Raw genomic sequence first — 12,157 nt, forward strand, 5'->3', positions numbered from 1 at the left:
CTTACAGATACAGACACCGAGGCCCAGCAAGTTAAGTGACTTGTCCAAGATTACAAAGCTGTTAAAGGCAGAGTGGGCCTTCTAACTCCAAATCACATATCCTTTCCTCTAAACCCCGATAATCTAGAATTAAATGAAATATCCTGGAAGAGGAAGAATCCTTGGCCTGGGTACCCAGAGACCCGGCTCCCTACCCCAGCTTAGCCATCAACCGGCTGTGAGACCTGAGCAAGTCCTCTTGCTTCACTGGGCCTCCACTATCCCTTCTGGACAAGTCCAAAATTAAAGGATTAGTCAAGGATTTCCATACTCCATGGCTGATAGCTTACTTAGGGGCATTAAAGCTAACATGAGCATACCCATAGGTAAGACACATCCCCCCAAAAAGGGGACAGGGGACTGGACCTCCAAGGGTTTTGCTTGGTTGGGGAGGCGGGCAGAGACAGGCACTAGGGGAGCATGTTTCTCTGCTACTGTTCTCTGTCAGCCTCTCTCTGCCTAGCCTTATCCTTCAAGACCTGGGGCCTCCCATGTTACCAGAATTCCAGCAGCCTTCTTGTGATATAATAAAAAGTAAATCTTTGTTTTTTTGCCCCCAGTTCCTGGCACACAGTTCCTAAAACCCTTGGGATCTCTGGAGTAACTAGACAGTCTTTTGTATACTAGTGAGAAATCCGCGGGCTGGAGGCCTCTAGATAACTTCAGAATGGAGGCTGGCCACCAAAAAAGACCAAGGCACCCTCTTCAGGAAGAACAAATCAGCCATGCCTACGTAATGAAACCTCCATACAATCCTCTAAACCTTGTCCTATGCACCTCTTCCATTTGGCTGTTCCTGAGTCCATTCTAATAAACCAGTAAGTGAAGTGTTTTCCTGAATCCTGTGAGTCATTCTAGCAAATTATCAAATCTGAGAGGGAGTCGTAGGACCTCTGAATTTGTTGCCAATTTGGACAGAAAAGTGGGTGACCTGGGATCTGAGGTGGGGAGGCTTGCTGGACTGAGCCCTTAAACCTACGTGACCTGTGCTACCTCCAAAGAGTTAGTGTCACAGTTGAATTGAGTTGTAAGTCACCCCGTTGGTGTCCAGAGAGTTCGTGTCAGCATTAGTTGGTGTCAGGAGGAAATAAAAAACCCCACACCCCTCCTCTGGGCCATATTTCCTACTACGCAGTATCTCAGGGCCTGTCATGAAGGGCTCAAGTCCCTCTGATCATCATACCTATTGGGGCTGCACTTTCCCCTCCTGGTAAGTCTGGCTGTTGAATGTTCTCTAGTGTGTTTATTGGCCATTTAACAACAACAAAAAATAAATAAATAATTTTTTAATTTATTTATTTAAATTAGTTTCAAGTATACAGTTCAGTGGTTAGACATCTATATAGTTCATAAAACGATTCCCCCAATTGCTCTCTCCCTCCCCTGGCCCCCCACCTAGCCATCATATTAATGCTAACTGCATTCCCTCTGCCATGATCCCCATCCTCGTGACCAAATATCAACTACCAATTTGTACTTCTTTAACCCTTCACCCATTCTTCCAGCCCCCTAACCCCCCTCCCCTCTGTCCATCACCAAATTGTCCACGATATTGTGAGTCTGTTTTTGATTAGTTTGTTCTTTTTGTTCCTTAGATTCCGCATAATGAAATCATATGGTATTTATCTTTCTCTGTCTGACTTATTCCACTCAGCATAATAACATCTAGGCCCATCCATGTTGTTGCAAATGGTAGGATTTCATTTCTTTTAATAGCTGAGTAATATTCCATTGTATATACGAACCATAATTTCTTTATCCACTCGTCTGTTGATGGGCATTTAGGTTGCTTCCATATCTTGGCTATTGTAAATTGTGCTGCCATGAATATTGGGGTGCATAGGTCTTTAAGAATTATTGTTTTGGTTTTCTTTGGAATTCTATACTTCTCATGTCTCTTCACTGCGCCAGACTAGAGTTAAGCTCAACAGGGTCTTCTTTCCCCACTGATTCCACCAAGCCCGTTCCCTTGGCTATGGTTTCACTGGATAGTGGATAAGAACAGTGGGAATCTCATTCATCCATTCATGAGCATCAGTAATTAGATGACAAGGCATTTGGCTATCTTAAGAGAGTCATACTTACTCCCACTGTTTACCCGAGCTTCATTGAATTTCTTCACTTTGACATTCAGAGCACTGAGCAGAAATCACATTGTGTCAACACTCACAGTGGGCCTTCGTGATGAAATAACAATTTTAAAGGTTACTAAGAGCTGTTGCTTCTTTTGAGCCTCTTGGCAAAGGTATGCAATTCCTGTATGCAGTTCCTTACAAGGGAGTGCAACAGTGTCTCCCTCCCCCAGGGAGCCCATAGCGAAGATGCTTATTGCTTATCTCAGTGGCAAAAGCTGCCACTTGGGTCCACAAAGATGAACAATGAGGTCCTGTTCCATGATAGCTGTGGAAGTCCATGGTTGTTGTGAGGCTGTTGAAGTCCTCAGCAGCGAAGATAGCTAGGTCATTCTAAAGAGTAGGCTACTGGGTACCACAATGGCACCTGCCACATGGCTGATACCGGCAGACCCCGCTCTTGTTCTTTGTTCTTAGCTATCTCCACATGTCTCCACCAAGCCAATCTCCCCAGCGATCATTTCTATGCAATTATTATTCATGTATTGCTGTAAGTTCTTAAATAGACTCCTGAGCCCTCCCCGGGCTATTTCCATTCATGAATAGCTATCTAATGTTGTTGGATTTTGTGGGGAGGGGAGGGACAAAGACTGGTATCTCCTACTCCACCATTGTACTGAATTGTAAGAGAATTCTTCAAGTAGGAATCAAAAAAAAAAATAATATCCTAACAACTGTTTTATAGCAAGTGCAAAAATCACATGGCATGCATTTTGATATATGAAGAGCACAGATAGGCAAAAATTTTGTATAAAGGACAAGATAGTAAGTGTTTTAGGCTTTGTGGACCATACATTCTCTGTTGCAAATACTCAACTCTCTATGATAATTTGAAAGCAGCCATTTATAACACAGAAATAAACAGGTATAGCTGTATTACAATAAAACTATTTATGGACACTAAATCTTGAATTTTATATACTTTTCACATATCATAAAATATTCTTCTTTTTTTTCAACCATTTAAAAAATGTAACAACTATTCTTAGGTCACAGGTTGTATAACAGGTTGCCAGAGTTTGCCAACCTTTGTCAAAAGCATAATATTAAAATGTAACTTGTTAGAGTTATTAATGGTAAGGGGAGAATTTTAAAAGTTTTACTAAATCAAGAGGATTTAAATATGGGGCATGAAAACAGAGCCATTAAAACCAGGATATTTTGCAGAACATGGCACTAGGAAGATCTTAGCCCTACCCTGGCACCCCGAGCAGACACAGGACCCTGACGGGGGTGGGCCATAGCCATGACTTAGAGCAGCCATCCTGATGCACTTAGGTTTTCAAAGTGCCAGAAACGTTTTAACAAGAGACAATAAACGTGCATCTACAGATCATGATTTCAGAGGTGGAGGTGGCCCTCTGATACCCTAGGCTCACCAAGCTGAAGGTAAAAATTGACCCTACATACTCTGGAGGTCCAGCAGGTTTCCCAAGATAAACTGGGCGTTAGTACTCCAGATTAGTCACTTGCATCATCTCAAAAATTTACCTAAGTTGAGAAGTGAGAGGCACTCAAAATGATTTGAAAGGAAGAAGGAAGAGTTGTAAAAGCTATTCCACTTAGAATTTAATTAAGATATGAGCTTGAGGTACCTCCCTGGGGGACAATCCCTGACATGTGCTCAGCGTCTCATAGTTCACAAAGCACTATCCTGTCTGTCTACATGGTTTCCCCAGAAGCAGACCCTGAGACAGGACTGGACTGCAGGTGGCTTATTCAGAAAGTGGTTCCCTAGAAGCACTGACAGAAGAGAGAAGTGAGACAGGAAAGGTAAAACCAATGTAACCTACATTTTGGAGCAGATTACTCCCATGAGAAACTGAGGTTTGATGCACTGGGGATCTCTAGAAGACAGTGTAGAACACACTTCAGAGTTGTCTCTCCTAAGGGACAAGGAACTGCCATCTGTCATTTGTTGAGCACTCCCCCTGGAGCAGTAACTCCCCCAGCATTTCTGGAGTGTTCCATTCATGCTGAGAGACTGTCCTCAGACAGACAACCACAGGTGCTTGCAGAAGGGCATGCTTGGCATGTGCTTCAAGGTGGGAGCAAAGGGGGTGCTGTCAGGAACCAACTGTATCTGCTACACCATCCATTATTTCATTCACTTCTCCATGACCTTCTACAAGGAGATATCACAATCTCCAATTTATGGATGAGAAAACTGAGGCTCAGTGGGGTTAATAACTCAAGTCATAGAATTAATGAGAGCAGAGAGTTGTGCCTGTTTTTTTCACTCTTTATCCCCAGTCTTTAGAGCAGTGTCTTGCACATAGTAAACTGTTGATTAATATTTACATAGTGAAGGAAAGTTACACATGGAGTATGATTTGGTCAAGACTTGACTTGGGATCTTCTCCCTTAAGCCCATGTTTCCTCTACTGACCTGGAAAGAGTATACCAGTAACCATAACCAGCACAGTATGTAGCTCAGAGTGGGTGCAGCCCTCTGTCTGCATCATTTTTTCCACATCCTCCCTGCTCAGTCCCTCAAGACTAAGCTGAGGGGCTTCTGCTCTCTGGCTGCTGAGGGCACCTGGCAAGGAAGGATCCTGTTTAGTCCAAGGGACCTCAGGAAGTACCGTTAGATGGGGCCATCATCTCCATTCTCCTAAAGATGGGTGTTCTTCAAAAGCACCCCACCTCTCCGAGCTACAACTTCATTCACCTGTGTTTCCAGGAGTTCTTTGCAGCAATGGCCTATGCATTGGAGGAGGAGGAGGAGGAAGGCATTAGAGGTGTGAAAAAGTTGGTGAAAGTATATGGCATAAATAAATGATCTGTTTGGGACACCAACCATGGGTTTCTTATTCAGCCTTTTGAATGAGCAAGGGATGAGAGAGAGGGAGAGCATCTTCCAAGACAAGCTGTCTTAGGAGAGGAAGAGGGAACTGTTGCAATGCACCAACAGGGAGGTCCACCTCAAACATTTCTCCCCAAGCCATGCTTTTGGCACCTGCTTCATTGTTTGTATGAGATTCAGGAGGAGTTTTTGACACAAGTAATGGCCCATTTCCAAGGAAGGAGGCTGTATGTGCAAAATGACATGGAGCTCCTGATGCTTACTTTCTACTTTAAATCCTGCTGCTGTATGAAGAGGCTTCAACTGAATGAGGGTGGACAGCACAGACAAGCACAGAAGCCTCACACTGTAGTTCTGTGAGTACTTCCCCCTCCCCTCTCTCCATCTCTTCTGTTGGTTCCGCCATCCTGAGCACTGGAGGCACTCTCACTAAACTCTCACTAGCCCCAGGTGCTAAACAACTGAGGTCACCAGTGACTTTTCAAAGGCCAAATCTGGCCACCATCTCTATCTACCAGCATCAGACTGTGCAATGTGCCCTGCCTGCTTCTGGGCAGATTGCTGTAGCCCTCTCTTGTTCTGTTGTTTCTCTCCCTGCCTCTGCCATGACCTCACCTTTTCTCCAGGACCAATGCCACTACTATGCTCCCTGAGCTCCCTGCCACACAACTCACCTGCCTCTGTTTCTCTCTCTTCACATTTCCCTCCAAGCAACTACTCACTCAGCTGCTTCACACACGCCCTTGATGGCTGTTGACTATGACATTGGCCCCAAGCTCTCCCCCATCACTTCAGAATGTGTGTATCTGAAAAGGAATCTCTTCCCTGCAAAACTGACTGCCTTGTTTGTGTCACTGATGCACAATTGCCCCAGGCACTCCGCCTGAAACCCACAGTCTGAGTATGACGGAGTAGCTTTCTCTAACCATCCTCCAACCCCTGCAACATCACTGACTTCCCCATTGGGTTCCCCCATTTCGGTGGCAGTACTGATCTTTTAGTACTTTGATGTGTTTATCTCCCTTTTAGATAATTCATTCCATAAATATTTATTAAGTACTGATTTTATGCCAGGCCCCACAGATCAAAGATTAATAAAGTACATCCCTGCTCTCAAGGAACTCAAAATCGAGAGGAAAAGACAGATATCTGTCCAATAACTAGAATAGAGTGCAAAGCCTATGGGAACACTGGTGTGGACAAGGCGGGGTGGTGGCCCAAGGAAGAGAGGGATCACATGAATGGACTGGAAAAAGAGTCTCAGAGGAAGAAATGTTTTACCTGGGTGTTTTATTTTCAAATATTTAAAAGATTTTTCTCTCAATAAAACTCATGTTCCTTGTAGAAATCTGAGGATACATAAATGAGCAAAGAGATGAAAATGAATATCAACCAGAATTCCATCACTCAGAAGTGAGCATCATTAAGAATTGAGGTTAATACTCTGGTCTTTTTTCTATGCACATTTCTAAAGCAAAACTGAGCCATACTGTATATTTTAATTTTATAGTCAGCTTTATTTTCTTTATTTTTATGCCACAGCCATATTCTTGTGTAATGAAGTAGCCTGATACATCATTTTGAATGACCATATGCTATTCCACAGGGAAGATGCCATTACTGATTTGACCATTTCTCTATTTGGGGGTACGTGGGTTCTTTCTAGTTGTTCATGATTAGAAACATGAACTGGGTCTTAAAAGGACCTAAGTATAGGTGTTGCAAGTGCCAATGGCCTTCAGAAGTGTCCTGAGCAGGTACAGAGGCAGAGAGGTCAGGTGGGGAGCAAGAGGAGTCAGGGGTACCAGGGCAAGGCAAGACAGTTTGCAATAAACATTGTCAATGAAGCCTGGAAAGTGTCCCATGGGAAAGTCAGAAGCTGTAGCTGCTATGGGGAGGGAGATTTTAAAGGCACTGAGTCAGCCAGGCAAGGCAGAGAGAATAGCTAGGAGGCTATAAACAACCAAAAGTCCAGGAAGAAATGATGAAGATTATCCAAAGGCTGTGAGAAGGAAGAGGAGGACCAACCTGAGAATGGCATCTCCAGGTATCTGGTTTATATTTAAACAATGTGCCTTTTGATAATAATTTTTTAAGTTTTTCTTCCAGTCCCTCTGACATAAGATTAAAGATGGCAAATGTCGACCAAAACAAAAAGTTAAAAAAATGTATTATGCAATTTCCCCAAACTAAATAAATGTTTTAAAAAATTAAATAATCAAACTTTTAAGTGATAGGTTTTTGGAAACATTGTAGCATGTACACGTCTAGAGCTATTAAAGCTAAAACTACACTAAGATTTTTGGGATACTCTGTAATACCTTTACATCCTCAGAAAACTCTGTGGTGGGAAGTTTTGTCCCTTTCTGGCAGCAGAGGAGACTGAGTGAGGCACAGAGAAGTGGAATTCATATGTAGACAGCTGGCTTGAGCCTCTGCTCCTCGCCTCTGCACGGCTCTGCAAACTTGGGGGGAAAGATGAATTAACTTGGAGACATAATGTGATGTATTGGACCAAGGTGCTACTCAGCTGTCGAGGTGGCAATATCTGGCAAGAAAATACAGATGCCAGTCTGGAACTTGTAAGAGAATTTGAATCATCAAACTCTGGCAGTAGATAAGATCACGAAAGTAGTGTGTGCAAATGGAGACTTTAAATTGGTAGAAATTACATGAGGCAGTCCTCCCTAACACTCCTCAACAAAGCCCATCATCCTCTGTCCACAAGCTACAAATGTTTCCTCCTGGGACATTCCCCTTTGCCATCTCTCTCCTGGGGCCTCTCTCTGTGGTCCAGGAAGAAGACAGGGTCCCATGCAAGCCAACCTGGACTGCAGTATATATAGTCATATACAACATTCCCATCACAAAATTGTCTTTAAGCTACCTATCCTAGGCTCTGTTTCTTCCTTCCATCTCCTCTTTTCCTTTCTGGTCACTGGGACTCCAGAATATCTGTGCCAAAGGAAGAAAGGTATGCCTGCATTGAAGGGAAGGAAGGCTGTCCAGAACCCCAAGCTCCTCCTCTGTGCCAGGCCTTCTGCTGGGCATTGCATATTAAAAAGATAGAAAATATCTGCCCCTGATTTCAAGGAACTCCTAGACTGAGGCAGAAATGGACTCACAAAATGAACACTTCAGTATAGTATGGCAAGGACTATACAATGAGGAGCTCTTCAGAGGAAGGGTGTCAGGAGCAGAGGGGGAGTCGGGGATGCTGGTCAGTCCTGGGAATAGTACTGCCCATTGCAACCTAGCACTCAGAGGGGCAGAGCCTCACTGTGTTGCACAGGGCTGTGCACCTAAGACCCTGCACACACAGGTCACATCTCTCCCGTCCCTCTCTCCCTCCCTCAGGTCCAGCTGGGTCCCATTCACAGATGCCTGCTGGCAGGTTTTCTTCACCATTCTCAAAGGCACTGGAAGCCTGCAGGAGCTGGACCTGAGTGGAAACTTCGTGAGCTGCTCTATAATACAGAGTCTTAGCAAGGACTTGAAATGCCCTCATTGCCACCTGGAGACCCTAAGGTGAGTCTGGCCTGGGTTCTGTTCTGAAACAGGGATGGACAGGCAATTCAAGCTAAAATCTGAGTCTAGGATGGGGATTGGTCTTTGTATTCGACAAATATTCATTGATCTCCTCTCTGGCCATGCACCGTTACAGTTGCCAGGGCTACTATCATAAATGGACAGGATTCTTCTATCATAGAGCTTGCAAGAAATTGATATTAATCAAGGTGTAATTAGAGGTCTAGATGAGGGCCTCCAAGGGAAAACTCCCTTAAGAGAATTAAATTTGAAGGAGAGCTGAAGAAAACAGAAGATGTACCTAAGTGAAGCAAAAGAGAAGAAAATCCCAGGCAGAGGGAACAGCATGTATGAAGACCTTGTGGCAAAAGGGAGGATGGGTAGCTGTGGAAATGAAAACAGGCCAGAGAGGCTGGAGGATGGAGAACAAAGGAGTGACATGAGGCTACAGAAATCAGCAGAGGCCACACCATGCAAGGTCTCATGGGCCCTGGGGGAATTTGAGTTTTTGCTCCTAATGTAATGTGATTTTAAGCAGAGCTTAATAAGATTGATACATTTTCAAAGTAGGAACAGCCTGCAATGTGCAAAATGGATTGGAGGAGAGCAAAAGTAGAGGTTGGGAAACCATTCATAGGAAAGTTTCAATAGTCCTTGTAAAGATGGTGAGATCTTAGAATAGGAAAATTATAATAGTTTCTGCAAGAGCTGATGATATTTTGGACTACAATGTTGGCCATGGAGATGGAAAGAAGTGAATGAATTCAAAAGATCTACAAAAAAGTAAAAATCAGACTCGATAATGGATTGGATTTACAGAGAAAGTGAGATAAAGATATATAGGACAACCTTAGTTCCTGTGGGAACCTTAAATGTATGTATATTACTAGGTAAAAGAAGAGAATATGAAAAGGCTATCTACTGTATGATTCCAATGATGTGATATTCTAAAAGAAAAAAAACTATGGTGACAGTAAAAAGATTAATGGTTGCAAGGACTTAGCAGTGAGAAAAGGATGAATAAACAGAGCACGAAGAATTTTTAGGGCAGTGACTTCTGTATGGCACTATAATGGTGGATACATGTCATTATATATCTGTCAAAAACAATCGAATGTATACCAAAAAAATGTAAATTGTGTAATGTAAACTGGACTTTGGTGATTATGTGTCAATGTAGGTTTACTAATTATAACAAATGTACCACTCTGGAAACAGATGTTGATAATGGAGGAGTCTGTGCATGTGGGGGCAGAGGTACATAAGAACTCTCCATGCTTTTGCACAATTTTGCTATGAACCTAAAACTGTTCTTAAAAAGTCTATTTAAAAAAAGGAGAAAATTTGGAAGAGGGGAAGAAGGAGAAGGAGGAGAGGAGGGGGAGGGGGAGAAAGAGGAAAAGGAAGAGCTGCCATCATGAACAACACAGTAACTATCTGGACCAGGAGGTTCATGACCAATAGACTACTTCAGCGGAAACAAATGGTCATCAACATCCTTGATTCTGGAAAGGGAACAGTACCTAAGACAGAAAATCATGAAAAACTAGCCAAAATGTACAAAACCACACCAGGTGTCATCTTTGTATTTGGATTCTGAATCCATTTTAGTGGTGGCAAGACAACTGGCTTTGGCATAATTTGTGATTCCTCGGATTATGCAACGAAAAATGAACCCAAACATAAATTTGCAAGACATGGCCTGTATGAGAAGAAAAAGACCTCAAGAACACAGCAAAAGGAACACAAGAACAGAATGAAGAAAGTTAGGGGGACGGCAAAGGCCAATGTTGGTGCTGGCAAAAAGTGAGGTGGAGATTGAACAGGAATAAAGATTCATCAGTAACTTTGTGGTGACTGAGCAGATTTTTCATGAGAGGATTAATAAACTAACTTTTATGTGAAAAAAAGTGGAAGAGGAATATAAAGGAGCTCAAATCAATAACTTAAACTTTCATCTTAAGAAACTTAAAAAAAAAGGGAGCAAACATTACTGAAAACAGAAGGAAGTAAATAATAAAGACTAGAATGGAAATAAATAAAACAGAATTTTTAAAAAGTACAGAAAATAATGAAACCAAAAGTTAGTTCTTTGAAAAAATCAACAAAACTGACAAATATTTAGCTAGATTGCCTAGATAAAAAGAGAGAAGATTCAAATTACCAAAATCAAAAATGAAACAAATGACATAACAATTGACCTCATAGAAAAACTTAAAAAGAACTTTAAGGGAATATTATGAAATATTGTAATCCAACGGATTAGATAACCTAAATGAAATAAACCATTTTCTAGAAAAACACAAACTACTAAAACTGACCCAAGAAGAAATAGAAAATCTGAATAAACCAGAATTAAAGAGATTGAATTAGTAAACAAAACCTTCCTACAAAGAAAATTCCAGGCCAAGATGGCTTCAATGATTAATTCCACTAACATTTAAAGAAAAATTAGGAGAGGAAAAAAATGGCATAGATGATAGAGGCTCTGTTCATCCCTCTGACGACCAAATCAAAGTTGTGACGGAAACAAGGAACAAACAGCAAGGAAAAATTGCCTACGACCTATATGAACAAGCCATACAACTAGGGAGAAATCTAAGAAATCACCGTGCAATGACAGAAGGCAGGATGGGACGAGGACGTGAGGCTGCCTGGCCTCGGGCAGCTGAGTGAAACAGAGGCTGCGCAGTGGCAGACGTCTCTTAAAGGGACTGTGCCAGCAAGCGGACTTTCACGTTGACGGAACTGCTCGCTCTGAGCACCAGTGCCAATTTGACTGCACTCGAGGAGCACCAGGGACTTACAGGGGGACCCTGAGCTGTCAGAGTGAGGACCTAGGCGAGACTCACTCTGTACAGAAGTGCTTGCAGTATCCTTTGTTCCTCTGTTGAGCACTCCCCCTTCCCAGTGTGCGGACACAGCGCTACCATAGCTGACATCATTGAACTGGATAACAGAAGTCACTCCACCCAGAGGATTCCCTGAAACTCCACCTTCCCCAACTAGCAGCCCCACCCAAGCCACATCCAAGTGTATCCTCAGTGAGTCAGGTGCTCCTTGCTGAGCAGCACCTAGACTCACACTGGAGGCAGCTGGCCTCAGTTTCTGGTGTGGCCTTTTGAGGCAACCATAAGCACAGTATCTGTGGATTGCTTGTTGAATCTTAATATGTGGCCCCAAAGGGGCACAGGCTTGGGCTAAATTTTGCCTGCAGCTAAACCCCTCTCAGGACTGTGCCAAAGGACACCTATTACACAAAGCCACACTAATAAGACAGGGAGACTTAGAAGTTTTGCTTAGTACATAGAAACTGATGTGGAGATGCAGCCAAAATGGGAAGACAAAGAAGCAGAAACCATATGAGAGAACAGAATGGAGATCCAGGAATAATGGAGTCAAGTAATCTAACAGATGCAGAGTTTAAAACACTGGTTATAAAGATGCTCAATGAACTTTTGAGAAGTGTAGACAAATTCAGTGAGAACTTCAACAAAGAGATAAAAATCATAAAAATGGAAATAGAAATTATTAAAAGGAACTAGTCTGAAATAAATAACACATTATCTGAGATAAAGAGTATATTAGATGGAATAAACAGAGTGGATAAAGAAGAGGATTGAACCACCAATACAGAGGATGGAGAAGACAA

General features: G+C 42.6%; 1 pseudogene; it reads left to right on the forward strand.

The window, feature by feature from the left end:
- Positions 1–9,478: 9,478 nt before the first annotated feature.
- On the forward strand, positions 9,479–10,510 carry LOC107196427 (annotated as a pseudogene).
- The last annotated feature ends 1,647 nt before the right edge of the window (positions 10,511–12,157 follow it).

This window comes from Pteropus alecto, unplaced genomic scaffold (assembly GCF_000325575.1).
Source record: "Pteropus alecto unplaced genomic scaffold, ASM32557v1 scaffold398, whole genome shotgun sequence".
Classification (NCBI taxonomy): Eukaryota; Metazoa; Chordata; class Mammalia; order Chiroptera; family Pteropodidae; genus Pteropus; species Pteropus alecto.